The 27,742-nt window shown below is 45.2% G+C and overlaps 1 protein-coding gene across 2 annotated transcripts in view; it reads left to right on the forward strand.

Moving 5' to 3' along the window:
* Window positions 1-5,508: 5,508 nt before the first annotated feature.
* LOC115088840 (cysteine-rich venom protein triflin-like) overlaps window positions 5,509-27,742 on the forward strand; it is a 140,369-nt gene continuing 118,135 nt past the window's right edge. The window contains exon 1 of one of the 2 annotated variants that reach the window (XM_029597027.1): window positions 5,509-5,626. The gene's annotated coding sequence lies outside the window, so the exon portion shown is untranslated. The remainder of the gene's footprint in view (window positions 5,627-27,742) is intronic. The other variant, XM_029597026.1, reaches the window with a different exon arrangement.

A 27,742-nucleotide genomic window follows, 5' to 3' on the forward strand; every position in this document is an offset into this window, starting at 1 on the left:
TCAGGAGGCCCCCCCCAAGCTGGCCAAAAGTCCCTGGGGTCCAGCGGGGGTCCGGGGGCGATCTCCTGCAAGCGTGACATTGGGAGCCGGGAACCAAAATGGCGCCGGCGCTAACTTTGCCCTGTCACATGATAAGGGCAAAGGGCCACCGGCGCCATTTCTCAACGCAGCCATGGCCAGAGAGAGAGGGAGATCGCGCCGGGAGCCCCCCATTGGACCCCAGGTAATTTAAAACATTTTGGGGGGGGGTGGGTTTCGGGAGGGTGGGGGATTTGTTTTAAAGGTTTGGGGTGGGTTTTAGGGTTTTTTTAGTGTGCCGGTTTTCCCGCCCTCCCCCGATTTATGATTTTTAACGAATTTTTAAAAATAAAAAACACGACGATCAGATTTCCCTTCCCCCCCCAGCCAAAATTGATCGTTAAGACGATCGATCACATGATTCACACCCCTAATTATTAGTTTTTATTATTCATTTTTGCTGCTAACAGAGCATGAGGGGCCCAGCAGTAGAAAAGAGGCATTCAGCCGGCGGTGAGGCAGCCGTGGGAGGATTCCTTGCTGCCATCTGCCAACAGAGCAGGGTATGTGTGCGGATGGCAGGAATCTCATCACTGCCATGAAAACAGTGAGAGGAGGGTAGAAGAATCCAAGAAGAAAAGGGCCAGGAGCCATCACTGTGGTGATTGTAGTGGGTGGATGGAGAGAGGAATTGCCCAAGGAGTAGAAAGATGGGCAGGAGTTGCCACAGTGATCATAAGGCTGGATTTTTAATGGCCCGTGCACATAAAGCACAGGGGTTATGCACACAGCTGGGCCTTGTGTGTACTGCGCGCATTTTAAAAGGAGCCCAGCTGCGCGCGTAACACCTGTTACACGCACAAAAGGCAGGCCTCGGCAGTGGGGCGGTCCAGGGGATGAAGCTGGACAGGGCTAGAGGTGCCCGGTACAGCGGCCATTTGTCACTGTGCCAGGGGATCACGTGCCAACAGGGTGCCGGTGCATGCAACTTGCTCCTGCTCCTTTGCAGGAGCAAAAGTTAAGTTTAAAAAATGGGGGGAGGGGGGATAGAAAAGGAATAGGGGTGGGTAGGATAGGGGAAGAGGAAGGAAGGGTAACATAGGGGGTAGGAAAGTTCCCTCCCAGTCTGCCCCTTAATTGGAGCGGATTGGGAGGGAACTGAGAAAGCCCGATGATGCATTGCCATGCTAATTCGCTAAATTATACCTCCCCTTCGCGCGCTGACTGGGAGTTTATAACATGCGTACACCAGCGTGCACATATTATAAAATCACGCTTCCATATGTACATACATTCCTTTTAAAAATCTACCCCATAGTGTGTGGAGGGAGGAACAACTCTAGGAGCTAAGAGACCAGGAGCTTCTGCAGTAATTGTAGTGGGTAGAGGGAGGGAGGAATGGCCCAAGGTGCCAAGAGGAGCAGATGGAGGGAGGAAGGAATGGCATGAGGAGTGGAGAGATGAAGGTTGAGAGAGGGAAAAGTGGCCTGAGGAGCTGAGAGAAGCAGGTGGAGGGAGGCAGGGAGGGAGGAACGGCCCTAGGAGCGTAAAGACCAGGAGCTTCTACAGTAATTGTTGTGGGTGGAGGGAGGGAGGAACAGCCCAAGTAGGGGAGAGACCTGGAACTACCACGGTGATTGTATTAGGGGGAGGTAGGATATATTGCCACAGAGAACTTCAGGGGAGGCTTTCATTAGTAATAAATGTTGCTGCGGTGTCTGATGTGGGTCACTGTGACCAACATCAACCACATGACTGAGTCAACCGGCCCTCTGAGGCATGTCCAATAGGCCAATCTTCCCCTGTTAGTGATGACATGCAAGGTCCTGAGTTCTCTACTCTAGGGAGGGTGTACAGTAGAAAGAACAAAGGCAAGCATAGCAAGAATACTGTATTTGAGATGTGCAAGCATGTTACAATAATACAAGAAGTTTTCAAACTTTTACATGATTTTTGTCATCTCTGACTCATCACAGCTTCCCTCTTCCTGTATCTGCTTTGTTTATTCTGATTGTTCTTGATGGCTTTGTTTTAGCCTTTGTTTGGCAAAGGCTGTAATTAGTTTATTTTATGTTCAGCATTGTGTGAGATGATTGCAGCATGTCTTCAGTCTGTCAGATCAAGCTTTAGAGTTTACTAAGTGGCTTATCAAACAAGTACTTGTACTTTCTTGTGCATTAATTTAAGATGCATCTGTTCAGGCCTGATTAGATCAAGTTAGGTATTTATATACGGTATATCAAACAATACATGTAGGTCCAGCTTAAATTACATTATGGATATGTATAATACTGACAATTATAAATGATAAGAACTCATAGAACTGCAACCTGCCCTGATCATGTACACTGATCGTGCAAGCCTTTACATTTCTTAATTGTGTAACAATATGCTTGTGGAAGTTCTATTGAAATGTATTTTGATGTAAAAAATATCTTCAAAAACCTGTAAAAACAGCTGTTAAAATATGAATGCTATTTAAATTTTTTATTTCAATTATAGAGCTTAAAATATAGATGCATATTTTCGTGCATGCAGCTCTTCTAGATTGTTAGTCACTCCTGGCGGTTTGTAGTACATTTTTAGGTTTTATTGTACCTGGACAGTTAATGTTTTGACTTTTGATTTTAAGGATTTTGACGATTATTGTATCTAGTTTTATGTTCACTTGAAAAATATTAATTATTAATAAACTAAAACCCTACAATGAGGTCTTTTATTATAATTCATATGCTACTAACAGTAAAGAAACTACTGTTGTCACAGACTGTACCATAAAAACTTAGAAATAATTTGACAAAATGCTTAACTCTGTCTGTATTTATTATAGAGCATCATTTTTTACACTAATATGTTTTTTCTTTCAATTATAGAGCCTAAAACATAGCTGCATGAAAACGTGCATGCGGTAAATCTAGTGTTTAGCCAATCTAATGTAAATACCTCTATCTAATGTTATCCTCTCCCTTCTCTTCTCCCAGTTCTATTACCTTGTTATATGTAACTGCTTCCTTCCTCACTATTAGGTTATTCAACTGTTCTCTGTACACCCCTGTTATATGTAAACCGGCATGATATGTTTGCAACATGAATGCCGGTATATAAAAATTTTAAATAAATAAATAAATATAAATAAATCTCGGCAGTTCTAGTGGTAAATTGCAATTTGAAAATTGTAATTGCTTTGAAAATGGACCTTAATAAGAATAATAGCAAATTATTCAGTGGATTTTAACTCTTCCTAGCCTGATGGATTGATGCATCCGGCCTTACATGGAAAGGAAGAAAGGGCAGGATCATGTAAGGGCTGCATGATGGAATCATCATGGTGGCAGAATTTATGAATTAATAGGTTTTTCATACTTCTTCATTTTCCTGGCATCAGTATAGGGCAGCCAAGAGATCATGAAGATGTTCTGAGGACAAACTTGTACTAGATAACGAAAAGGAACAGGGACATGTGAATAAAGAGTGCCACTTCTGGATCTTTCCTTTCATTCATTCCCCTGTGATTGAACCCATTTCATGTTAATGCTGGTCACTTTCTTCTTCACAGTAAGTGTTAGGGGTGTGCATTCGGATTGACCGCATTAGTAAAACGCAACTCATATTTTTTTTTTACTTAAAAAATTGATTCGACATAAATGATCGGATTTCCCACATATCGAACATAGATATGTTCGATATGTGGGAAATCGCGATTGTTGAGCCAAAATAAAAATATAAACCCCCTCACCCTCCTTAATCCCCTCCCCCCCGACTTACCACAACTCCCTGGTGATGGAGCGAGGAGTGAGGACGCCATTTCTGCAATCCTTGGCGAGAAGCATGTGACGTCGGCGGCACGTCGAGTGACGCCGGCGTCACGTGATTCCCGGCTCGTTCGCGCCGGACGGCTCGTTCGGCCCAAAAAGAACTTTTGGCCAGCTTGAGGGGGTCAGGAGGCCCCCCCAAGCTAGCCAAAAGTTCTTTTTGGGCCGAACGAGCCGTCCGGCGCGAACTTGCCGGGAATCACGTGACGTCGCGTCTGAGTGATGCGGCGCCACGTGATTCCCGGCGAGTTCGCGCCGGATGGCTCGTTCGGCCCAAAAAGAACTTTTGGCCAGCTTGAGGGGGTCAGGAGAACGAGCCGGGAATCACGTGACGCCGCGTCACTCGACGTGCCACCGACGTCACATGCTTCTCGCCAAGGATTGCAGAAATGACGTCCTCACTCCTCGCTCGATCACCAGGGAGTTGTGGTAAGTCTGGGGGGGGGGATTAAGGAGGGTGAGGGGGTTTAAATTTTTTTTTTGCACATATGTACATATACCCAACTCATTGGATTTTTTTTATGTCCATATTGGCCGCAAGTGGGACCCCCTTTCGGACATAAAAAATATGAACATAAAATTTTGCTCTGCACATCCCTAGTAAGTGTCATTCTTTGTTCTGATAGACTTTGATATGGGATAAATCAAAACATTTTAATTTGGTCTATACTACTAGGAGGTCCTGTAAAACACCATCTGACTCTCTGGTTGATTAAGCCTGAAAAGTACTTTAGGGTCTTTCTTTTTACTAATGGGTGATAATGCATTTATCACATGATAGATGCATCACACTATATATTAAGGGCATATTGTGGCTATTAAAGTGGTACAATGAAAAATATTTTCCTTGATGTTTATATATGGAAATTATCTTAAAAATGAGGAATAACTCAAGCATTGGGCATATTGTATTACATATTAAAAATTCAGTAAAAAATATTATGCTTTTAGAGTTTAATTTATTGTGGACTATTGCTTGATATCTAAAGGTTGGTGTTTGCCTAATCCAGTAGCTACAACTATACTCACTTTTTGGACTAAAGTAAGAGCACGTCATTTATTGCTCTTGCAACAATGGTAATGGGGGATAGGGGTGGGAAGGGACATGGTAGGGGGAGGTGGTGGTAGCAAATGCCATATCTCCATAGATTCCCATGAAAATTAATTACAGTGTCCTCAAATAAAAGGTACCTGCAGACTTTGTAGCTATATGGGTTGTTTTAAAATTGCCCCCATACTACATTGGCACTACTTCATTAAAGAAAATATAATATAACAATTGGACATTCTTCCATTCTCTGAATCTTCAGATGAAAACTAAATGATTCCAGTTTTTAAGTAAAGTAATTGGTTAAATGATAGAACTACTTAAATCACAAGAAAGCTTTTTGTTTATCCTATTTGGCTAATTTTACAAATCTAAGCTGATTTCATCAAATCCTGCTATCGTTAAGAATTAAAGATGATTTTTTTTTAATATTATTCTCTGAGATAGTTCAGGAAGTACATTTATATTTTGATCAGAATGCAGTTCAATCTGACCAAATACAACCTGGACTGATGTCCATATGGGCAACAGTCTGCTTAGCAACCTCTAGATTAGTATAAGTATAGCCAGCTTTTGGAGTGTTCAACCTGTGCATCCAAGCATGAGACCACTGTTCCCTCCCTTTCCACCCTTCTATAAGAAGCCTGCAAGCAGAAACTCAGGAAGCCTGTGCAAGAAGAAGGAAGCTTCTGTCTGTAGTGGTCATTGGTGAAGGATCAGCTTGCTTGGAGGAAGAGGAGCAGGGGAGGTGAGAAAAAGGGGATGCTTTTGGGCAAAAAAGGGGATAGAGAGAAAGGAGATGCTGGGTCCTGTGGGTATGTGGAAAACTGGGTGCTAGGCAGAGGGGTTGGAAGTGTGTGTCTACTGTGCTGAAGGCTTCTAGTAACCTATAGGAGGTCCTCCTGAGTTTTATGCAATATGATACAATCAAGGCACGTGAAAGACCTGAGCTTTTCTGTTGGAATTTTAATATTGAAAATATGTAACTTTTTCTATTGGTAGATATTTATTAAGATTCAAACAAATAAAACACAATGCACTGTATTTATTTATTTATTTATTTAGAGAATTTTATATACCGTGGCACATTCAGAACATCACCTTGGTTTACAGTGAACAATAATGCAGCAACAGGCTTTACAATAAAATATTATACGGAGCAACATTAAAATATTAAACGGGGCAATATATGCAATATATGCAACAGACTTTACAGTCAAATTAGAAACTAGAACCATTTTTTTAAATAGCTATAATTGAAATACACGTAACAGGGGTTACAGATGAGTTTGATAGAGGGGCCTTATTTGATTAGTAGTATTATAATGCAATTATTCCAGTTTTATCTTAATCCACATCAGTTGCACTTTTGTAATAAATGTTTCGATGTTTACTTGAAACTCACTGGAGCCTATCATATTGAAACAGAATGAGTAACTAGAAGAATCTTTATTTACTTTGAAGTCTTTATGCATGAAAGATAATTAGTATTTCAAGTATTACAAATGGATCTGATGATTAGGAACTGACCTTAAGGCCAATATAACCTGTTCACATTACTGGGAGAGGGTTAGATCAGGGAAGGGAGCAATGCATATAGTTTTGGATTTGCAAAGTGATGCACATTGTTTTGGTTGCAAAAAATAACAGCAGAAGCAGGTGCAAATTTCTGCAGATATTTTCTTCTTGGGCAGTTTTCAAAGGGAAAGTGTATACATGTACTTTCTCTTTGACAATTCGTCTAAAATCTACACGTGCAAGTACTAATTTGAAAATTGTCCCTAGGGAAGGTAATATTTTTTAGCCATAAAAATGACCCTTTAGGAAATTACATGAACAATTCACACATAAAATTGTGCGCATACACGTACATATGCATCCTTTTACATGACAGGGAATAGGTGTTCCAGGGAATGGAATCTAGACAGGGGTGGAATGTACATGTATCCTTTTTGATTTAAAAAGTATGCATTCTTTCAGCAAACCTATGTGCACAAAATAAATGTAATGGTGTATGTGTAATTTTACCATAATAATTTTCAAAGTAACTTGCATGCATAAATTCACTTTGAACATTGCTGTAACTTGAGCACATAACAGCTTGCAAATGTATGTGCCAGTTATAAAATTACTCTTAATATGACTGTATATTAACTGTGTTTGATGTTACCTTTTTTTATTTTATTCATTTTTTTTATTCTCTTGACTGAAGTTGGTCTGTAATACTTTTAACAAGGGATTTATAGTCTGGTTTGTATATTCTATAAAGGCTACCATTTTCGTGCCTTTTCTAAAAATTTCTTGTACCATTATTGATTGACATACACTAGATCCATACACTATATAGGTATGTGCAGCCAAAAAATTGTATAACATTTTCTTTATAGAGTTTTCAAACTTTTGGGATTTTTTTTGTTTTGCTTTTAGTGCACACTAATTTTAGATTAGTATGCACTAATGCACATTAGTTCAGACTATCTCGCATTAGTGCACTCTTAAAACTAAACGATAAAAACACTGTATATTCCTATCAAATTCCAATTACAATTTGGCTAATGCATTTCATTTATGTTTTATCTTTCAATTTTAGTCCTTAGCAGCGCTTTCTTTTCTAGAAAGAAAGGTGCTGGTACTCAGATGTAGGACAGTCCTTACAGGGCAGGTGGGGGGAAATGGAAAAACTGACCAGTTCAACCTATAATAGCCCTGCTCCCTGCAACTGGTTGCAGGGGTCAGTCACTGCAGGATTCTCCCCCTTCCCATCCTCCCTCCCAATAGCAGATGGCTTTGCTTACCTGTGGAGTGTCTCAGGGCTCAGTCCTCCCCCTCAATACTGGTGAACATCTACATGTGTCCTAGATGTGATCTCATCCTGTCCCTCAATATCACATGCCACCAATTTGCAGATAACATCTAATTCTGTATCAAAATGGGATTTGACCAAACTTCATCTTTTGCCAATCTCAATAAATGTCTCACAGCAGTAGCCCATGTCTTAATAAACACAACTCAGACTAAATCCATCTATATAGGAACTCCTCTGGCTCAGCTGCCAAGGTCACCTCTTACAATTGTTTCCCTCATTAGCAGATACCACCTTACATCCTAAGGAGTCAGTATGAAGCCTAAGGTTTCAACTTAACTGAAACATCACAGGCTCACAGTGGAACTCCATATCTTGAATGTGACAGTGTCCACTTTCATGTGTCCTATATCAAATCTGCCAACTATGCAATTTCCTTGATAAATACAATCCTGCTACTGTAATTGATAGATTAATCACCAGCTGAATTGATCACTGCAATTCCCTATGTAACGGCATCTCACAATTCAGTGTAAAGTACCACCAGATTTTAAAAGTATTGCTGTGAGAATTTTGGTAGGTGCGAAAGCAGAGATCACATCAAGCTTATGCTACATCAATTTCACTTCTTTCAGTAGAAAGCAGGATAACATTTTAAACTCGCTGGGGTAGATTTTATAATTTTGTGCGAGCGGGGGTCCGGGAGCGACCTCCTGCATGCGGTCCGTATTGCCAATATTCAAAATGGCGCCGGTGCTACCTTTGCCCTCACTATGGGGGTAATTTTCAAAAGGAGTTACATGCGTAAATGTAGCTACTATTGTAGCAATTTTCAAAAGCCATTTACTCAAGTAAAGTGCACTTATGTGAGTAAATCCTATAGACAAGTCAATGGCATATATTGTAGCAATTTTCAAAAACCCACTTACTCAAGTAAAGTGAATTTACCCCTGTAAACCTGGTTTTTACTCGAGTAAATGCTTTTTAAAATCAGGCCCAATGTCAACATCGCTTTACAGTGTAACTGATAGTATAACTGAGGGGGGAGGGAAAGGAGGGGGAATGGGGTCGGGTAAACAGGGGCTTTGGAATATATTCAGTAAACATGAAACAAACCTAGGTACATATATACAAGTTATATACAATCAAAGTAAAAAGGAGGCGCGGAAGGGGGGAGGGGGGTGAGACGAGGCTGAGGAAGGAAGAATGGGTGGGGGGGAAAGGGGGGGGCGGGGGAACTAGCAGGGGAGGGATGTGGTGCATTGTGTGGAGATCTAAGGGAGGGGACCTAGAGGGTGGAGGGAGGGGGAAGGGAGAGGAGGGAGGGAGGGGGAGGGTGTAGGACGGGGAAGTGGGCAGAGAAGGGATCATGAGTAGGCATGCGTAAACAGCCAAGTCTTAAGTTTCTGTCTGAATTTCTTAGGGCAGGTCTCGAGGCATAGCTGGGTAGGCATTGTGTTCCATAGAGAAGGTCCAGCTAATGAAAGGGCGCGTTGTTTGGTGGTTGTTAGTTGAAAGAGTTGGGAGAGAGCGTGTGTATAGTTGCTATATAAGGCATTCTGGTGGGTCTGGAGGAGGAACGAATGTGTAGAGTGTCTGTGAACCAAAGCATGTCCGGATTGTGGATAGCTTTGTGTATGAGGGTAAGGGTCTTAAATTGAATTCTAGAGGTGATGGGTAGCCAGTGAAGTTGTTTGAGAATGGGTGTAATGTGTTCTTTTCTGGCACTTAATATAAGCAATTGAGGAACTGTAACTTAGTCCTCTAAATGCTGAGGGTCTATCTAACAATTCTAAATGTGCCTTAAGATTTAATCATCAGTCATTGTACATGCCAAACACATATATATTTTTTTACATTTTATTAAATAAAATAAAGGTATGCATTTATCTGTTTGCAAAAAACTTTTAACACGGAAAATGAGTCCTAAAACCTCAAAGTAAACCATTCAACACTGGGAAGGCGAGAGTTTGCAAGATTTACTAAATTATCTTCCTAAATCACCTGACACCGCAGTGTTTCAGAAGAAACAAACTTCCTTCTTCAGGGGAATATAGAAGAGATTTCTTTCACAAATTGAATATACCCCGGTATCCTGTACGACTGATATCTTCCAAAATTGTAAAGGTCCAGAATTCCAAGAAATATACACTCTATATGTGCCATCGTTTGTAAACTTTTATTGCCGTTTTTTTCCTTGGGCGATACGCTTCAGTCGATTGCATGTAAAATAAAATAAAGGGGCATGGTATGGGTGTGTTGTGAGCAGAGCAAGGATGTTATGGGGTATGGTCAAGAGATGTGTGTGCAAGTACCTATGTGCCTGGGTGTGTACCCAGGTCCAGCACTGCGGAAGTTTACTTCTGCTGTGGAGGAGATGTAAGTTAAAAAAATAAAAGAAACAGGCATCCCTGTCGCACCACAGAGAACTGATGAAGTTCTCTGTGGTGCGATAGGCCCTGGTCCATAAAAGAGCAGGGGTCACTTATTAAGCATGCCAACAAAATTTAGGGTGGTGTCTAGGCCAATCCCGGCTGACAAAGCCGAAGACTTGACAGCCTGGGGGAGGTTTAAGGAGTCTGGGGTATTTGGGGGCAGTGCAGGCTAAAGAACCAAGGGGGTTTGGAGGACTTAGCTCTAGACTGGGAGAACTGATGAAACTGATCATAGCATGGATGCATACCTGTTATACAATTCCCCCACATGCATGGTTCATACCTGACTTTGTGCAGTTGTGCGCACCCACTTGCAAAACTGGGGGAACACATGTGCGTGCCCAGGCTATTTTATAACATATGCGCATATGTGTGCTTATGTTATAAAATTACCATGTCTCTGGGCTCGCGCCGATGCACATGTGTATATGTGTGCCCAAGCGATCGTTTGAAAGTTACTATCTAAGGGAGTTATTTTCCAACTCATATTATGGTGTTTTTGCATGCATTAAGGTGTTTTTGCATACTGAAAAATGCCTTAACGCATGCGAAAAGCACCATAACACATGGTGCGATGCTAATTTTTAAAATGGGAGGAGTTGGGGGGTGATATTTTTGTAAAAGTGAACACTTTGAAAAGCCATATTGCACAGTTTTAATGCTGAAAATAACTACACCTTTTCCATTGGTGTTAAGCTGTGCCCATACCATGATGAAAAAGAGAGAGACAGAGAGAGAGAAACTATCAGTAAAGCTACTCTCATAGTTAGCTATTTATATCTCTATAGGAGGCCCACTTAGTAAATCAAGGTGAGATTAGGTAGTAGTGTAGGGCTTAGGGGCCACTTTTACATGCAGAGTGGGAAGTACGAACAGAACAGTACACTCTTGTGAAGATTTGATGTCCTTTGGAGTGAGGAAACTCACACAACGATGAGATTTATACAATGTTCTCTCAACCTAGCTTGATGGATGCTCTACCTGGGTAACATCAAGCTAGGCTGAGAGAACACTGTACAAATCTCATCGTTGTGTGAGTTTCCTCACTCCAAAGGACATCAAATCTTCACAAGAGTGTACTGTTCTGTTCGTACTTCCCACTCTGCATGTAAAAGTGGCCCCTAAGCCCTACACTACTACCTAATCTCACCTTGAGTTACTAAGTGGGCCTCCTATAGAGATATAAATAGCTAACTACTAGAAGGACCTTATGGATGGGTTTTCTCTCTTTCTCTTTCTCCCTCTTTCTGTCATTGCAGGTAGGAAATATAATTAAGAAAGGGTTAATAGATGTTTATTTGCTTATTTTTATTTAGTTTATGCCTTTTTTATTGGTAGCTGAACATGAGTTTTATTCAGTTACAGTGGTATTTTCCCTGTCACCAAATGGTTTATAATCTGTGATCCACATTTACTAAACTTATTTCCCAAAATTCCTATAGACACAACATGGGAAAAAAGCCTTAGTAAATCAGTCCCTGAATTTGTATTATGCTATAGCTCTGTTATGACAATTCCTATTCAACAAGGGTTACAATACAGTTTATGGATGGATGAAAGAGAACATGTTTACATGAAGAAACACTAGCTAGCTATGAATGGGCTTCAATTACTGCACACTACCAAGATAAGAATGCCAATGAATTAAAGTAAGATAGGTTTCGACTGAGAAAAAATGAAGAAGGTGAACTAGTGGGAAAAAAAGGTTTTCATAGAGGCCTTAAACCATGTTTTGAAGTTGGCCGTGAAAACACACTGCACCACTGGGACACCCTTGGAGACTTTGTTTAGGATTTGGATTGCTTTTCAGTTAAAACAAAACCCATTTAAAATATTACTAACCAGAAAAACATACTGCAGAAAATAGAACCATTTTTCTGAAAAGTCTTCTGATATACTCATAGCTCATCGCAGATTAGTCATTTTAAAAAATTACATTTAAGAATATGGTGTAATTGTTCAGAGAACTCTACACGAAGCCATAAAACTTATGTTTCACATGGAGTTCATTGTCATCAGTGAAGTTGTTTAATTATTTGAGTCTCAAGTATGACACTGTAGATTTATATAACTGTTTCAACAATGGGAACAAATGCTTTAAGAACAAATAAATCTGCAAAGTTTGTATATCATTAGATGTCAATGCATTTTTAGGGATAGAACTTTCAGCAAAATAGCAGGTAGTACATTTCTAATAATAAAAAAATCTCAGCCGAATAAAGCAATATGTGTTTGTGTATGTGTATAAAATTACAGAGTGAAAAAATACTTTCTTTGATTTGTTTTAAATGTTTTACCTGTCTCAGAAATGAGGTTATTAGGGATGTGCAGAGCAAAATTTTATGTTCATATTTCTTATGTCCGAAAGTGGGTCCCACTTGCGGCCAATATGGACATAAAAAAAATCTAATGAGTTGGGTATATGTACATATGTCGCCCATTAAAGTCAATGGGGGAAGGATTTCCAGCCTATTTTTGGCTGCAGAATTGTGGTTTTCTTATCAATTGGCCCAGGAGAGAGTTCCCTTTCCTTTGTGCAGGGAAGTACTCCCTGGAAAGGGTCCACCCCTAGAGTTGTGTGTACCCGGTGTTTACATTGGCGTCCAGTGAATATCGTTGGCGTCTAGTGAATTCCGTTGGCGTCTAGTGAATTCAGACGGTACTTACGCACTTCAGCAGATGACAAAGGAATTGGAGGATCTCTCAGAAATAAGAATACGTGTGGGAATACAAGGTCTGGATGAACAGGCAGGCACAGCAATGGAGTTAAAACAGCAGTAGGAACACAAGGCCTGGATGAACAGGCACTTCATTCGAGGACAGAGGTCAATCCCAGCTAGGGACACAAGGCCTGCATGAACAGGCACAGGAACTAGGTTAAAACACTGGTAGCTCGCCAGCATCTTTCTGATGCATGCTAGAATATTGGCAGCGGTATGGGCATGGTCCGTCAGGTGGGTGTGCAGTAAAGCCCACCTCCACCCTCATGCTTGTTCAGGGAAGGACTCCCTGGAACGGGTCCACCCCTAGAGTTGTGTGTTCCCGGTGTTTACATTGGCGTCCAGTGAATATCGTTGGCGTATAGTGAATTACGTTGGCGTCTAGTGAATTCAGACTGTACTTACGCACTTCAGCTGATGACAAACGAATTGGAGCCTAGGATCTCTCACAAATAAGAATACGTGTGGGAACACAAGGCCTGGATGAACAGGTACATCATTCGAGGACAGAGGTCAATTCCAGCTAGGGACACAAGGCCTGCATGAACAGGCACAGCAACCAGGTTAAAACACTTGTGGGAACACAAGGCCTGGATGAACAGGCACAGCCACTGAGTTAAAACACCTGTGGGAACACAAGGCCCGGAAGAATGGGCACAGCAACTGAGTTAAAACACCTGTGGGAACACAAGGCCTGGATGAACACGGATACTCGGATAGTAATTATGTGTTTTTTTAATGTATTTATATTCTTATTCGAAAACGTTTCTAGCACGTCATACTTGATTACACTCAGGTACTGTAGGTATTTCCCTATCCCCAGAGGAACACAAGGCCTGGATGAACAGGCACCGCCACTGAGTTAAAACACCTGTGGGAACACAAGGCCTGGATGAACACGGATACTCGGATAGTAATTATGTGTTTTTTTAATGTATTTATATTCTTATTCGAAAACGTTTCTAGCACGTCAGACTTGATTACACTCAGGTACTGTAGGTATTTCCCTATCCCCAGAGGAACACAAGGCCTGGATGAACAGGCACCGCCACTGAGTTAAAACACCTGTGGGAACACAAGGCCTGGATGAACACGGATACTCGGATAGTAATTATGTGTTTTTTTAATGTATTTATATTCTTATTCGAAAACGTTTCTAGCACGTCAGACTTGATTACACTCAGGTACTGTAGGTATTTCCCTATCCCCAGAGGAACACAAGGCCTGGATGAACAGGCACCGCCACTGAGTTAAAACACCTGTGGGAACACAAGGCCTGGATGAACAGGCAGGCACAGCAATGGAGTTAAAACACCAGTAGGAACATGGATGAACACTGATACTCGGATAGTACAATTTTTTTTTTATGGATTTATATTCTTTTTAAAAAAGTTTATAGCACTTCATTTATTTTTATATTTATTTGTCATTTTTATATACTGACATTCTTGTATTCAATGCAAATCATACTTGCTTACACTCAGTTACTGTATGTATTTCCCTATCCCCAGAGGAACACAAGGCCTGCAGGAACGGGCACAGCAACGGAGTTAAAACACTTGTGGGAACACAAGGCCGGGATGAAGAGGCGCAGCAGTCGAGCACAGAGGTCGATCCCAGCTAGGGACACAAGGCCTGGATGAAGAGGCACATCATTCGAGGACAGAGTTCAATCACAGCTAGGGACACAAGCCGCGGAGGAAAAGACACTAACCAGGATCCTCCAAGCCCTCATTTTCTCCAAATTAGACTACTGCAACTCTACATTTCTTGGACTCCCTTCCTCATACACAAAACCACTCCAAATGGTTGAAAACGCAGCAGCCCGTCTACTAACAAACACTAGGAAAAGAGACCACATTTCCCCAGTCCTAAAAGACCTCCACTGGTTACCAATTCAGTTCAGAGTCATTTACAAATCCATCACCTTGATATACAAAATCTTTCACCAACACACCATAATCGACCTACAAATTCCTCTCCGTTTATACAAATGCACAAGACCGACCAGGGAAGCCTACAGAGGATGCCTCCTTGTTCCACCCTCCAAAACCACTTATCACAGCACCTTTAGAGATTGAGCCCTTTCCACAGCAGGTCCACCGTTATGGAACTCCATCCCCCCAGATCTCAGAAATGAACCTTGCCTCCTAACCTTTCGGAAAAGACTCAAGACATGGCTTTTCAGGCAAGCCTTCCCGAACTGCACCTAACACACACCATCAATAAATTCTCAGCTCAGAAGCTGTATATATTGGACGCCATATTTGTAATGTACTCTTGTATATTTTTATATTCTACACATGTATATAATTAACCTCCTCTATCCCTCTTTATTTCTTACACTCCCAGTTCATAGCCCCAGTTAATTGTAACTGCATCTCTTCACCACGTGTATTTATGTTATAGGTTGTTTTCTTTGCACCCCTGTTTTCTGTAAAGCGACATCATGTGAACGATTTCATGAATGCCGGTATAAAAAAACCTTAAATAAAATAAATAAGTAAGTACCGCAAGGGAAAGTTGAAAACAACTTTGAAGAGGGAGTTCAAGAGGGCGTGAAATTGTAAAGAGGTAAATGGGTGGGGTCCGTGCAGTCCGCCCGCAGGATTCAACCCGGCGGGTTCGGTCGGACCGGGGTTTCGGCGGATCCCCCACCCCCACCCCTTTCGCGGGGGGTGGGGGAGGGGCGGGGAACGCCTCCCGGACGGCCCCGGGCCCCGCAGGGCGCATTTCCTCCGCGGCGGTGCGCCGCAACCGGCAACGGGTCGGCTGGGAAGGCCCAGGGGGGGCAGGTGGCCCGCTGCTCTGGCGGCGCGTGTTATAGCCCCCCCTCCCGGCGTTTCCTCCTTCCCCTTTGGCAACTGTTAGCTTGTCTTAACCTCATTCACTACATCTATGCAGACGATGTTCAGATTCTTATTCCCATAACAGAATCTATTAACAAACTTGGCTATTCTTACAAGCCTTCCCTGATCCTTCAAACTTTCACTAGATAAGTACAGCTACTCAGCTTTGAATATGGAACTTCGCCCCTCCAATATTCTCCTCATTTAGCTACCCTACTTATGCACTTCAGAAAATGACAAAGGAATTGGAAGATCTCTCAGAAATAATAATACGTGTGGGAACACAAGGTCTGGATGAACAGGCAGGCACAGCAATGGACTTAAAACACCAGTAGGAACACTAGGCCTGGATGAAGAGGCACATCATTCTAGGACAGAGGTCAATCCCACCTATGGACACAAGCCGCGGAGGAAAAGAAACTAACCAGGATTCCCTCCGTAACGGCGAGTGAAGAGGGAAGAGCCCAGCGCCGAATCCCCGCTTGTCCGGCGGGCGCGGGAAATGTGGCGTACGGAAGATCGCCTCTCTGGCGCCGCTCGGGGGCCCAAGTCCTTCTCATCAAGCCTCAGCCCGCGGACGGTGTTAGGCCGGTAGCGGCCCCCGGCGCGCCGGGACCGGGTTTTCTCGTAGTCTGTTTGTTTGGGAATGCAGGCCAAAGTGGGTGGTAAACTCCATCTAAGGGTAAATACCGGCTCCGGCGCGTGTTATTGCCCCCCCCCCCCCCCGGCAGCAGCTTCGCCGTTTCCCCCCCGCCGTTTCCTCCTTCCCCTTTGCCAACTGTTAACTAGTCTTAACCTCATTCACTACATCTATGCAGACGATGTTCAGATTCTTATTCCCATAACAGAATCTATTAACAAAGCCATCGCACTTTGGAACAACAGCTTACAAGCCATCACTAATCTCCTCAACAGTCAAAGCATGAGATCTTATTAAGAAACTGACATTATCCTCAACAAATTCTTACTCCTAGCAAAACCTCTACCAAGTAAGTACACAGGGGTCTGTATTTTCATACCCCAGTGCTTGCTGTTTGAATACCGCTCTTGCCGTACCGACCCGCAGGGACCACCTAGGGACACAAGCTGTGGAGGAAAATAAACTAACCAGGATTCCCTCAGTAACGGTGAGTGAAGAGGGAAGAGCCCAGCGCCGAATCCCCGCCTGTCCGGCGGGCGCGGGAAATGTGGCATACAGAAGACCGGCTCCCCAGCGCCGCTCGGGGGCCCAAGTCCTTCTGATGGAGGATCAGCCGGCGGACGGTGTTAGGCCGGTAGTGGCCCCCCAATAAAACCACCAAAGACTGCTTCTATAAACTGCAAGTTTAAAAAAGGATAAGACCACTCTTCCACGCCAAACACTTCAGAACCATCCTCCAAGCCCTCATTTTCTACTACTGCAACTCTACATTACTTGGACTCCCTTCCTCATACACGAAACCACTCCAAATGGTTGAAAACACAGCAGCCCGTCTACTAACAAACACTAGGAAAGGAGGCCACATTTCCCCAGTCCTAAAAGACCTCCACTGGTTACCAATTCAGTTCAGAGTCATTTACAAATCCTCAACTTCTCGCCCTACCACCGGGGGCACCGCACCGGCCACGAGGCCTACCACGCGCCCTAGTCCGCATTGTTTCCAAGCTTCACTTACCTGCAGCCGGACGCCATTCGGCACCAACACGAGAGTCGCGCCCCTGATGACATCACAAAAGAGCGACTAAGGCGGGGGATTTAAACCTGCTCCCCTGCCGTTTTCGCTCTTTTGCCTGCGGATCGCGATCGGCGAACGGAGCAAGCTGCCTGTCTGCAACTCGTAGGCGCTGGGAGAAGGGCCGCGCAGCCGGCGCAGGACCCATCGGGGTAAGGCCTCAACTTCTCGCCCTACCACCGGGGGCACCGCACCGGCCACGAGGCCTACCACGCGCCCTAGTCCGCATTGTTTCCAAGCTTCACTTACCTGCAGCCAGACGCCATTCGGCACCAACACGAGAGTCGCGCCCCTGATGACATCACAAAAGAGCGACTAAGGCGACAGTCATCCCATAAATTTGATAGTAAGCTAGGCGTCACGCGCCGAGCGTCACGCGTCGAAGGAGCGCGTCAAAGGGGCCTGCCCCTTTGAGCGCCCCTTCGAGCAGCCCCTTCAAACAGCCCAGAAGGTCTCCTTTGATGCCACCCTCTCACTCTGGACATATCCAAGCGAACGTACCCCCACACAACTGAGCAAGGCAAAGACCTGACATCGGAATCCTGCACTCCAGACTACCAAGACCTAATAGACAACCTGACCACATACCCACACAAGCCCCTGCGTCTGAGGCTGGATAATTGTATGGAGTCCACCTCCTGCCAGACTCCAGACCCCAACCTTCTATCCGGTAAACTCACTAGAGACACTCAGTATTTTATGTCACATCGCACCTATGACCCTATACTACTCCAATATACTATATTGTGCTGCATTTTATGAACCTGTCACGTTGATTTACACTGTATTATTACATTGGTCCATTGCACTGTACTATATTGCGCCATATCTGTGTCTACATAGCACTGCTCCCAGCTCGATTCCATGAAACCTACCCCATACAATCTCTATAAACCTGTATAAACCTGCTCCAATCGATCTACCCTACACCCAGTAGTGGAATCCTCTCACTGCACCTCCACTGCACACCCTTATATCTCCGATCCTGACAATTTCCCACCCCCCGCCATTCTAATAGCACAACCTGCCCTGCCTCCCTCCCATTTCCTCTCCCCAACCTCTCGACCGGCCTCCACCCACCCGTCTGTCTACTTCCCGTCTGTCCCCTCCCAAAATGTGCCTCCCCACTATTCCCATCATACACCACCCCCACCGGCGGACGTTCCGCCCAGCATACCCTCACTCCCTTCCCCAGCACAAATCCCTAGTGCCCATCATGATCTCACCCTTCACCCAGCTGCTAGGCCTTGCAACACTTACCATCTCCCTTTTCAATGCACAATCCATCCTAAAGAAAGCCCCCATACTTCAAGACTTACTCACTGACACAAACCCAGATATCTGTGCTATCACAGAATCCTGGTTAAAGAACTCAGACCACGTTTTCATCAACCAACTCCCAACACAGACATACGACATCTTCTCTATTCCTAGGCCCAGAAAAAGAGGAGGAGGCATACTCCTAGCTACCAAGAAACACCTTAACCTTAAGCTACAGACCATTTCCCCCCCCACAAAACTTGAAATTGGGCTTTTTAAATCCAAATCTCTGCAAGTCTGCCTTGTCTACGCCCCCCCTGGTATACTTGAACAGGACCCATCCCCCTTCATTGAATACATCACTGACAACATAAAACCAGACACACCCGCAATAATACTCGGAGACTTCAACCTCCATGTAGACACCCACCCCAATACGCCTGCTTGTGAAACCCTACTTCTCACCCTCAAAGCCCTGGGCTTCAGACAGTTAATCTCCGAGCCCACACACAAAGCTGGCCACACCCTCGACCTCCTCTTTGTCAACACATGCATTTCAGTACCCCAATCACCCATTACCACCCCCATCCCCTGGTCAGACCATTTTCTCATCAACGCCCAACTCACCATCAACACTGATACACCGATCACAAGCTCACATGAAAAAACATTCTCATTCCGTAAACAATGTTCCTCGGAGGAACTCTCCTTAGCCTTCAGCAAAGTAAGTGAAAACCTTGACTTATCTAACCCAGACACTGCCCTTCTTTCCTGGAATAAGTCCCTATCCAACATAGCCAATGATCTCTGCCCCACCATCCACAAAACAATAACCCCCACACGCACCGAGAGAAAGCCATGGTACACCGCTGAACTAAGAAAACTAAAGCAAGACCTTAGAACCAAGGAACGTACCTGGCGAAAACAACCAACACCCACACACAAAATGGACTACAAACACACATTGCATACATACCGACAAGCAACCATCCACGCCAAACGCGACTTCTACGCATCAAAAATCCACAGCTTTAAATTCAATCCAAACGCCCTATTTAGCCTCGCTGCAGAACTCACAAAATCCCCCATTCCCTCCCCCCAAGAAATAAACAGCATTGAGAAATGCGAGAAACTAGCCGACTACTTTCAAAGTAAAATCTCCAAAATTCTTACACGTCTACCCCCCAATCCCGCTCCCACAGACCCACTACCGATCGACAACTACTCTAACCTCGACTCTCTCGACACTACCTCCGTGAAGGAAATTGAATCCATATTAAAAAAGATGCGACCATCCACCCACATCTCAGACACCATACCATCAAAAATTCTCCTCCCCATTCCCTCTGCCATTGCAAAACCAATAGCAGAAATCATAAACTGCTCCATCACCTCCGGGAAAGTCCCCGACCCACTTAAACTCGCCGTCGTGAAACCACTACTAAAGAAACCTACCCTGGATCACAATGACCCTGCAAATTACAGGCCTATTTCCAATCTGCCCTTCATATCCAAAATCATGGAAAAGGTGGTAAACTCCCAACTCACCGATTTCCTAGAAGATAACAATATTCTTCACCCCACCCAATACGGTTTTCGTAAAGACCGTAGCACCGAAAAACTCCTACTCGCAATAACGGACACCATCCTTAAAGGCATGGACCACGGCCAATCATATATACTTGCCCTTCTCGATATCTCAGCCGCCTTTGATACCGTGAATCATCAAATCCTAATATCACGCTTAGCGGAGATAGGCATCTCAAACACAGCCCTATCCTGGTTTTCCTCATACCTTGACCACCGCAAATACCTAGTCAAGCTTGATACTTTCGAATCCGCACACATTCCCCTCACACAAGGGGTACCACAAGGCTCTTCTCTATCCTCCACCCTCTTCAATATATACTTACTCCCTCTCTGCCACCTCCTCTCTAAACTAGGACTAAAATTCTTCTTGTACGCTGATGACGTACAAATACTTATTCCAATTCAAAAATCCATCAACGAAACCCTTCAATACTGGGAAACATGCCTGACATCCATCAATTCTCTCCTCTCCAATCTCCACCTAGCTCTTAACACCTCGAAAACTGAAATCCTCATCCTCACAAACCAATCACTCAATTCATCCCGCCAAATGACTCTCAACGCCTCACAAGCTCATACACTACCGCCCAGTGTCAGAGATTTAGGAGTCACCCTAGACAATCAACTCAGCTTCAAAACCCACATTAAATCACTTCTAAAAGGGGGCTTTTACAAATTACAAATTCTCAAAAAACTGAAGCCCCTTCTCCATGCCTGTGACTTCCGCACGGTTATGCAAACCACCATACTCACCAAACTCGACTACTGCAACTCCCTTCTCTTAGGCCTCCCCTCCTCTACCACTAAACCCCTTCAAATCCTACAAAATGCCATGGCAAGAATCTTAACAAACACCAGAAAAACTGACCACATCACTCCCATACTCCAAGATCTCCATTGGCTCCCCATCACCTTCCGCTCCCAATATAAAACACTTACCATCCTCCATAACACATTATACAATAACAATTCACCCTGGCTTGAAGACATGCCACAATTCCGTCAAGCCAACCGCCCCACCAGAAACTCCCTTGCTGGCACTCTCCAAACCCCCTCACTTAAAGTTGGGCACCTCACCGCTACCAGGGAGAGAGCCTTCTCCATTGCCGGCCCTACCCTCTGGAACTCCCTACCCGCCAAACTCCGCTTAGAACCATCCATGAGCCACTTCAAAAAAGGAATCAAGACATGGCTCTTTAAACAAGCCTACCCCAATTCCACCCAATCCTATCCAATGTCCTCCTGAACCACCTCAATCCCAACCTAGCCCACTACCTCTCTCCCATCCCCCCTCTCCCACCCCTCTCTATCTCTCCTCTCTCCTTTGCCCACTCCCCCACGCCACCATCAATTTCTCCCTGAAAACTATCACCGTCTGTACCCGGTTCCCACCACCCCCGTCTCGCCCCCCCTCCCTCCCTACCCCCCCCCCCTTAATCGTTCCTACGTGCACCTGCCCATGTCCTACTGTAAATAAGTTTCATATACTAAATATCCCTAGTGCACATGCCAACTAACCTTGTATATTGGTTCTTTTTGTAACGCTGCCTGTCTGACTCTCATCTCCTCTACTTTGTATATCACCCAGTTAACCCCTCCCCTGTTTATTGTAATTTCCTTTCCTTTCTCAGTTATTTGTAAACCGACATGATGTGTCCTACGAATGCCGGTATAAAAAAAAGTTTTAAATAAATAAATAAAATAAAATAAAAAATCATTCACCAACACACCATTATCGACCTACAAATTCCTCTCCGTTTATTCAAATGCACAAGACCGACCAGGGAAGCCTACAGCGGATGCAATGCCGGTATAAATAAATAAAATAAATAAATAAAATCAATAAGTACGTAAGGGAAAGTTGAAAACAACTTTCAAGAGCGAGTTCAAAAGGGCGGGAAACCGTTAAGAGGTAAACGGGTGGGGTGCGTGCAGTCCGCCTGGAGGATTGAACCCGGCGGGTTCGGTGGGACCGGGGGTGGTTTCGGCGCATCCCCCACCCCTTTCGCGGGGGGGCGGGGAACGCCTCCCGGACGGCCCCGGCCCCGTCCAGGAATAAAAAAAATAAAGTAAAGCAATAAAATCAATAACTACGTAAGGGAAAGTTGAAAACAACTTTCAAGAGCGAGTTCAAAAGGGCGGGGAAACCGTTAAGAGTTAAACGGGTGAGGTGCGTGCAGTCCACCTGGAGGATTGAACCCGGCGGGTTCGGTGGGACCGGGGGTGGTTTCGGCGCATCCCCCACCCCTTTCGCGGGGGGCGGGGAACGCCTCCCGGACGGCCCCGGCCCCGTCCAGGAATAAAAAAATAAAGTAAATATATAAAATCAATAAGTACGTAAGGGAAAGTTGAAAACAACTTTCAAGAGCGAGTTCAAAAGGGCGGGAAACCGTTAAGAGTTAAACGGGTGGGGTGCATGCAGTCCGCCTGGAGGATTCAACCCGGCGGCGGGATCGGTGGGACCGGGGGTGGTTTCGGCGCATCCCCCACCCCTTTCGCGGGGGGGCGGGGAACGCCTCCCGGACGGCCCCGTCCCCGTCCAGGAATAAAAAAAATAAAGTAAAGCAATAAAATCAATAAGTACGTAAGGGAAAGTTGAAAACAACTTTCAAGAGCGAGTTCAAAAGGGCGGGAAACCGTTAAGAGTTAAACGGGTGAGGTGCGTGCAGTCCACCTGGAGGATTGAACCCGGCGGGTTCGGTGGGACCGGGGGTGGTTTCGGCGCATCCCCCACCCCTTTCGTGGGGGGGCGGGGAACGCCTCCCGGACGGCCCCGGCCCCGTCCAGGAATAAAAAAATAAAGTAAATATATAAAATCAATAAGTACGTAAGGGAAAGTTGAAAACAACTTTCAAGAGCGAGTTCAAAAGGGCGGGAAACCGTTAAGAGTTAAACGGGTGAGGTGCGTGCAGTCCGCGGCCCCGGCCCCGTCCAGGAATAAAAAAATAAAGTAAATATATAAAATCAATAAGTACGTAAGGGAAAGTTGAAAACAACTTTCAAGAGCGAGTTCAAAAGGGCGGGAAACCGTTAAGAGTTAAACGGGTGAGGTGCGTGCAGTCCACCTGGAGGATTGAACCCGGCGGGTTCGGTGGGACCGGGGGTGGTTTCGGCGCATCCCCCACCCCCTTTCGTGGGGGGGCGGGGAACGCCTCCCGGATGGCCCCGGCCCCGTCCAGGAATAAAAAAATAAAGTAAATATATAAAATCAATAAGTACGTAAGGGAAAGTTGAAAACAACTTTCAAGAGCGAGTTCAAAAGGGCGGGAAACCGTTAAGAGTTAAACGGGTGAGGTGCGTGCAGTCCACCTGGAGGATTGAACCCGGCGGGTTCGGTGGGACCGGGGGTGGTTTCGGCGCATCCCCCACCCCTTTCGCGGGGGGGCGGGGAACGCCTCCCGGATGGCCCCGGCCCCGTCCAGGAATAAAAAAATAAAGTAAATATATAAAATCAATAAGTACGTAAGGGAAGTTGAAAACAACTTTCAAGAGCGAGTTCAAAAGGGCGGGAAACCGTTAAGAGGTAAACGGGTGGGGTGCGTGCAGTCCGCCTGGAGGATTCAACCCGGCGGCGGGTTCGGTGGGACCGGGGGGGCTTTCGGCGCATCCCCCACCCCTTTCGCGGGGGGGGCGGGGAACGCCTCCCGGACGGCCGCAGGGCGCATTTCCTCCGCGGCGGAGCGCCGCAACCGGCTCCGTGTCGGCTGGGAAGGCCCAGGGGGGGCAGGTGGCCCGCCGCTCCGGCGGCGCGTGTTATAGCCCCCCCTGGCAGCAGCTTTGCCGTTACCCCCGCCGTTTCCTCCTTCCCCTTTGCCAACTGTTAAGTAGTCTTAACCTCATTCACTACATCTATGCAGACGATGTTCAGATTCTTATTCCCATAACAGAATCTATTAAGAAAGCCATCGCACTTTGGAACAACAGCTTACAAGCCGAAGCCACCACTAATCTCCTCAACAGTCTAAACCTGGTCCTCAATGCCTCTAAAACTAAACTCCTCTTCCTTTCCTACAAGCAAGAAAACCTCCCATCTCAGATCCATCACAAACACCTTCTCACCCACAACCATGTGAGAGACCTGGGAGTAATTATAGACAACCGTCTTGACCTAAAGAATATGATCCAAACCACAACTGTAAGATATAATATTATATCTTAATGGGCCTCGACAAAGGAAACTCTTTCCTATTGATCTTGTTAGACCTTTCCGCAGCGTTCGACACGGTCAACCACGCCATCCTCCTAAACCAGCTTTCGTCCATAGGAATCAGCGGCACCGTCCGATCCTGGTTCAAAACGTTTCTCGATAACAGAGGTTACAAAGTTAAACTCCAAAACAAGGAATCCTCAAGATTTGACTCTGTCATAGGAGTCCCTCAAGGTTCTTGATTATCTCCGACCCTATTTAATATCTATCTTCTTCCTCTCTGCCAACTTCTTACCGACCTCAATCTAAAGTACTTCCTTTACGCAGATGATATTGAAATCATCATCCATATCAAAGACACATACTCTAAAACTCTTGACTACTGGGAAACATGCCACCAGAAAATCAAACAAGTAGTAAACAACCTACACCTCATCTTAAACTCATCCAAGACAGAAATCCTACTCATCTCTCCTGAAAACAATATCTCCAACACTACTCTTCCCACCAACCTACCTACCACACAAGTTACAGACTTAGGAGTGATAATAGACAACCGGCTAAACTTCAAGGCACATATCAACAAAACAACCAAAGACTGCTTCTATAAACTCCAGGTTTGGAAGAGGATAAGACCTCTTTTCCATGCTCAAGACTTCAGAACGATCATCGAAGCAGTCATTTTTGCGAAATTAGACTACTGCAGTTCCCTATTGCTAGGTCTGCCCTCATCCTATTCCAAACCACTACAGATGGTTCAAAATTCAGCAGCCCGATTACTAACAGGCGCAAGAAAGAGAGACCACATATCTCCCATTCTGAAAGAGTTACATTGGCTACCCGTCCACTTCCGTATCATCTATAAAGCCATATGTGTCATCTTCAAAACTATTCATCAACGCATCTTATGCACTTTAGCTGATGACAAAGGAATCGGAAAATCTCTCAGAAATAAGAATACGCGTGGGAACACAAGGTCTGGATGAACAGGCACATCATTTGAGGACAGATGTCAATCCCAGCTAGGGACACAAGCAGCGTAGGAAAAGAAACTAACCAGGATTCCCTCAGTAACGGCGAGTGAAGAGGGAAGAGCCCCAGCGCCGAATCTCCGCCACTCCGGGTTCGGGGATCTGAACCCGACTCCCTTTCGATCGGCCGAGGACGACGGAGGCCATCGCCCGTCCCTTCCGAACGGCGCTCGCCTATCTGTTAGGACCGGCTGACCCATGTTGAACTGCTGTTCACATGGAACCCTTCTCCACTTCGGCCTTGAAGAAGAATGCTCAGTCTGTTTAAAAGAACAAAATTAACGGACCCACTCAAGGAATATGCTCAGTCTGTTTAAAATAAGAAAATTAACGGACCCACTCTGAAGGTCAATGCTCAGTCTGTTTAAAAGAACAAAATTAACGGACCCACTCAAGGACTATGCTCAGTCTGTTTAAAAGAACACAATTAACGGACCCACTCTGAAGGTCAATGCTCAGTCTGTTTAAAATAGCAATATCAACAGACCCACTCTGAAGGACAATGCTCAGTCTGTTTAAAATAACAAAATGGAACTGCCCAGCTAGGGACACAAGGCCTGGAGGAACAGGCAGGCACAGCAATGGAGTTAAAACACCAGTAGAAACACAATGGCTGGAGGTACAGGCAGGAACAGCAACGGAGTTAAAACACTTGTGGGAACACAAGGCCTGGAGGAACAGGCACATCATTGGTGGACAGAGGTCAATCCCGGCTAGGGACACAAGGCCTGGAGGGACAGGCAGGCACAGCAATGGAGTTAAAACACCAGTAGAAACACAATGGCTGGAGGTACAGGCAGGAACAGCAACGGAGTTAAAACACTTGTGGGAACACAAGGCCTGGAGGAACAGGCACATCATTGGTGGACAGAGGTCAATCCCGGCTAGGGACACAAGGCCTGGAGGGACAGGCAGGCACAGCAATGGAGTTAAAACACCAGTAGAAACACAATGGCTGGAGGTACAGGCAGGAACAGCAACGGAGTTAAAACACTTGTGGGAACACAAGGCCTGGAGGAACAGGCACATCATTGGAGGACAGAGGTCAATCCCAGCTAGGGACACAAGTCGCATAGGAAAAGAAACTGACCAGGATTCCCTCAGTAACGGCGAGTGAAGAGGGAAGAGCCCAGCGCCGATTCTCCACCACTCCGGGTTCGTGGATCTGAACCCGACTCCCTTTCGATCGGCCGAGGACGACGGAGGCCATCGCCCGTCCCTACCGAACGGCGCTCGCCTATCTGTTAGGACCGGCTGACCCATGTTGAACTGCTGTTCACATGGAACCCTTCTCCACTTCGGCCTTGAAGAAGAAAGCTCAGTCTGTTTAAAATAAGAAAATTAACGGACCCACTCTGAAGGTCAATGCTCAGTCTGTTTAAAATAGCAATATCAACAGACCCACTCTGAAGGACAATGCTCAGTCTGTTTAAAATAACAAAATGGAACTGCCCAGCTAGGGACACAAGGCCTGGAGGTACAGGCAGGAACAGCAACGGAGTTAAGACACTTGTGGGAACACTAGGGCTGCACAGTAGATGCCGGTCAGACACAGCGATTCATGTCAAGAACATGTGCTGCAGTGCTTACTGCTTACATTATCTTGAGCATAGGAGGCAATTGGAACTGCTGCAAGGCTCCTTTCAATAGCTTTTATTCATCTTGCCATTCACAAGGAAAATCGGGAAAGCCAAGCACTGGCAGGTTTACTTTCAAAAACACTAGCATTTCCATCAAGACCGGTGAAAGCCTTGAGCGGTGAGGGCTCATGATATCCCCTGTCATTGAAAAACACGTTCACTGGGCACACTTGTTGGTGGACATGACAGATATCCTTCAGCCACTTTGGCTAGGTGTGGCCAGACAGTGGACTTGTGTGCCCAATATGCCAGCGGATCTGTCTGCGTATTCTCTATCGGCTCTGAGAGATACCGTTTCACTGACAGCTCTGCTGCTGTCTCCTCCTGTGCTTGGGAGGGCTGAGAGTCACTCAATCCAGTTACTTTCTCTCTCGCCTGTTGCACTACTGATGTATCTTTATGGCCAACATGCCTTGGGCGTTCTGACGTTGAGGTGGAGGCACTAGTAATAGTATCTGTCACTGACACAGTCCTTCTCCTGCCAGGGATAGCAGCAGCACAACTCTGTGACGTGCCTGCTGTTTCCACCTGTGCTTCAAGCCTAATCTGTCTCCGCCTATGGTGCTCCTGTTCACGGACCTGTGCTAACAACAGCTCCTTCACAAATGACAGACAATTGGTCTGTAGGGCGATTTTACCTTTCACACGGGGATCACAGACAGAGGCGAGCATGTATG

Source organism: Rhinatrema bivittatum, chromosome 3 (genome assembly GCF_901001135.1).
Source record: "Rhinatrema bivittatum chromosome 3, aRhiBiv1.1, whole genome shotgun sequence".
NCBI lineage: Eukaryota > Metazoa > Chordata > Amphibia > Gymnophiona > Rhinatrematidae > Rhinatrema > Rhinatrema bivittatum.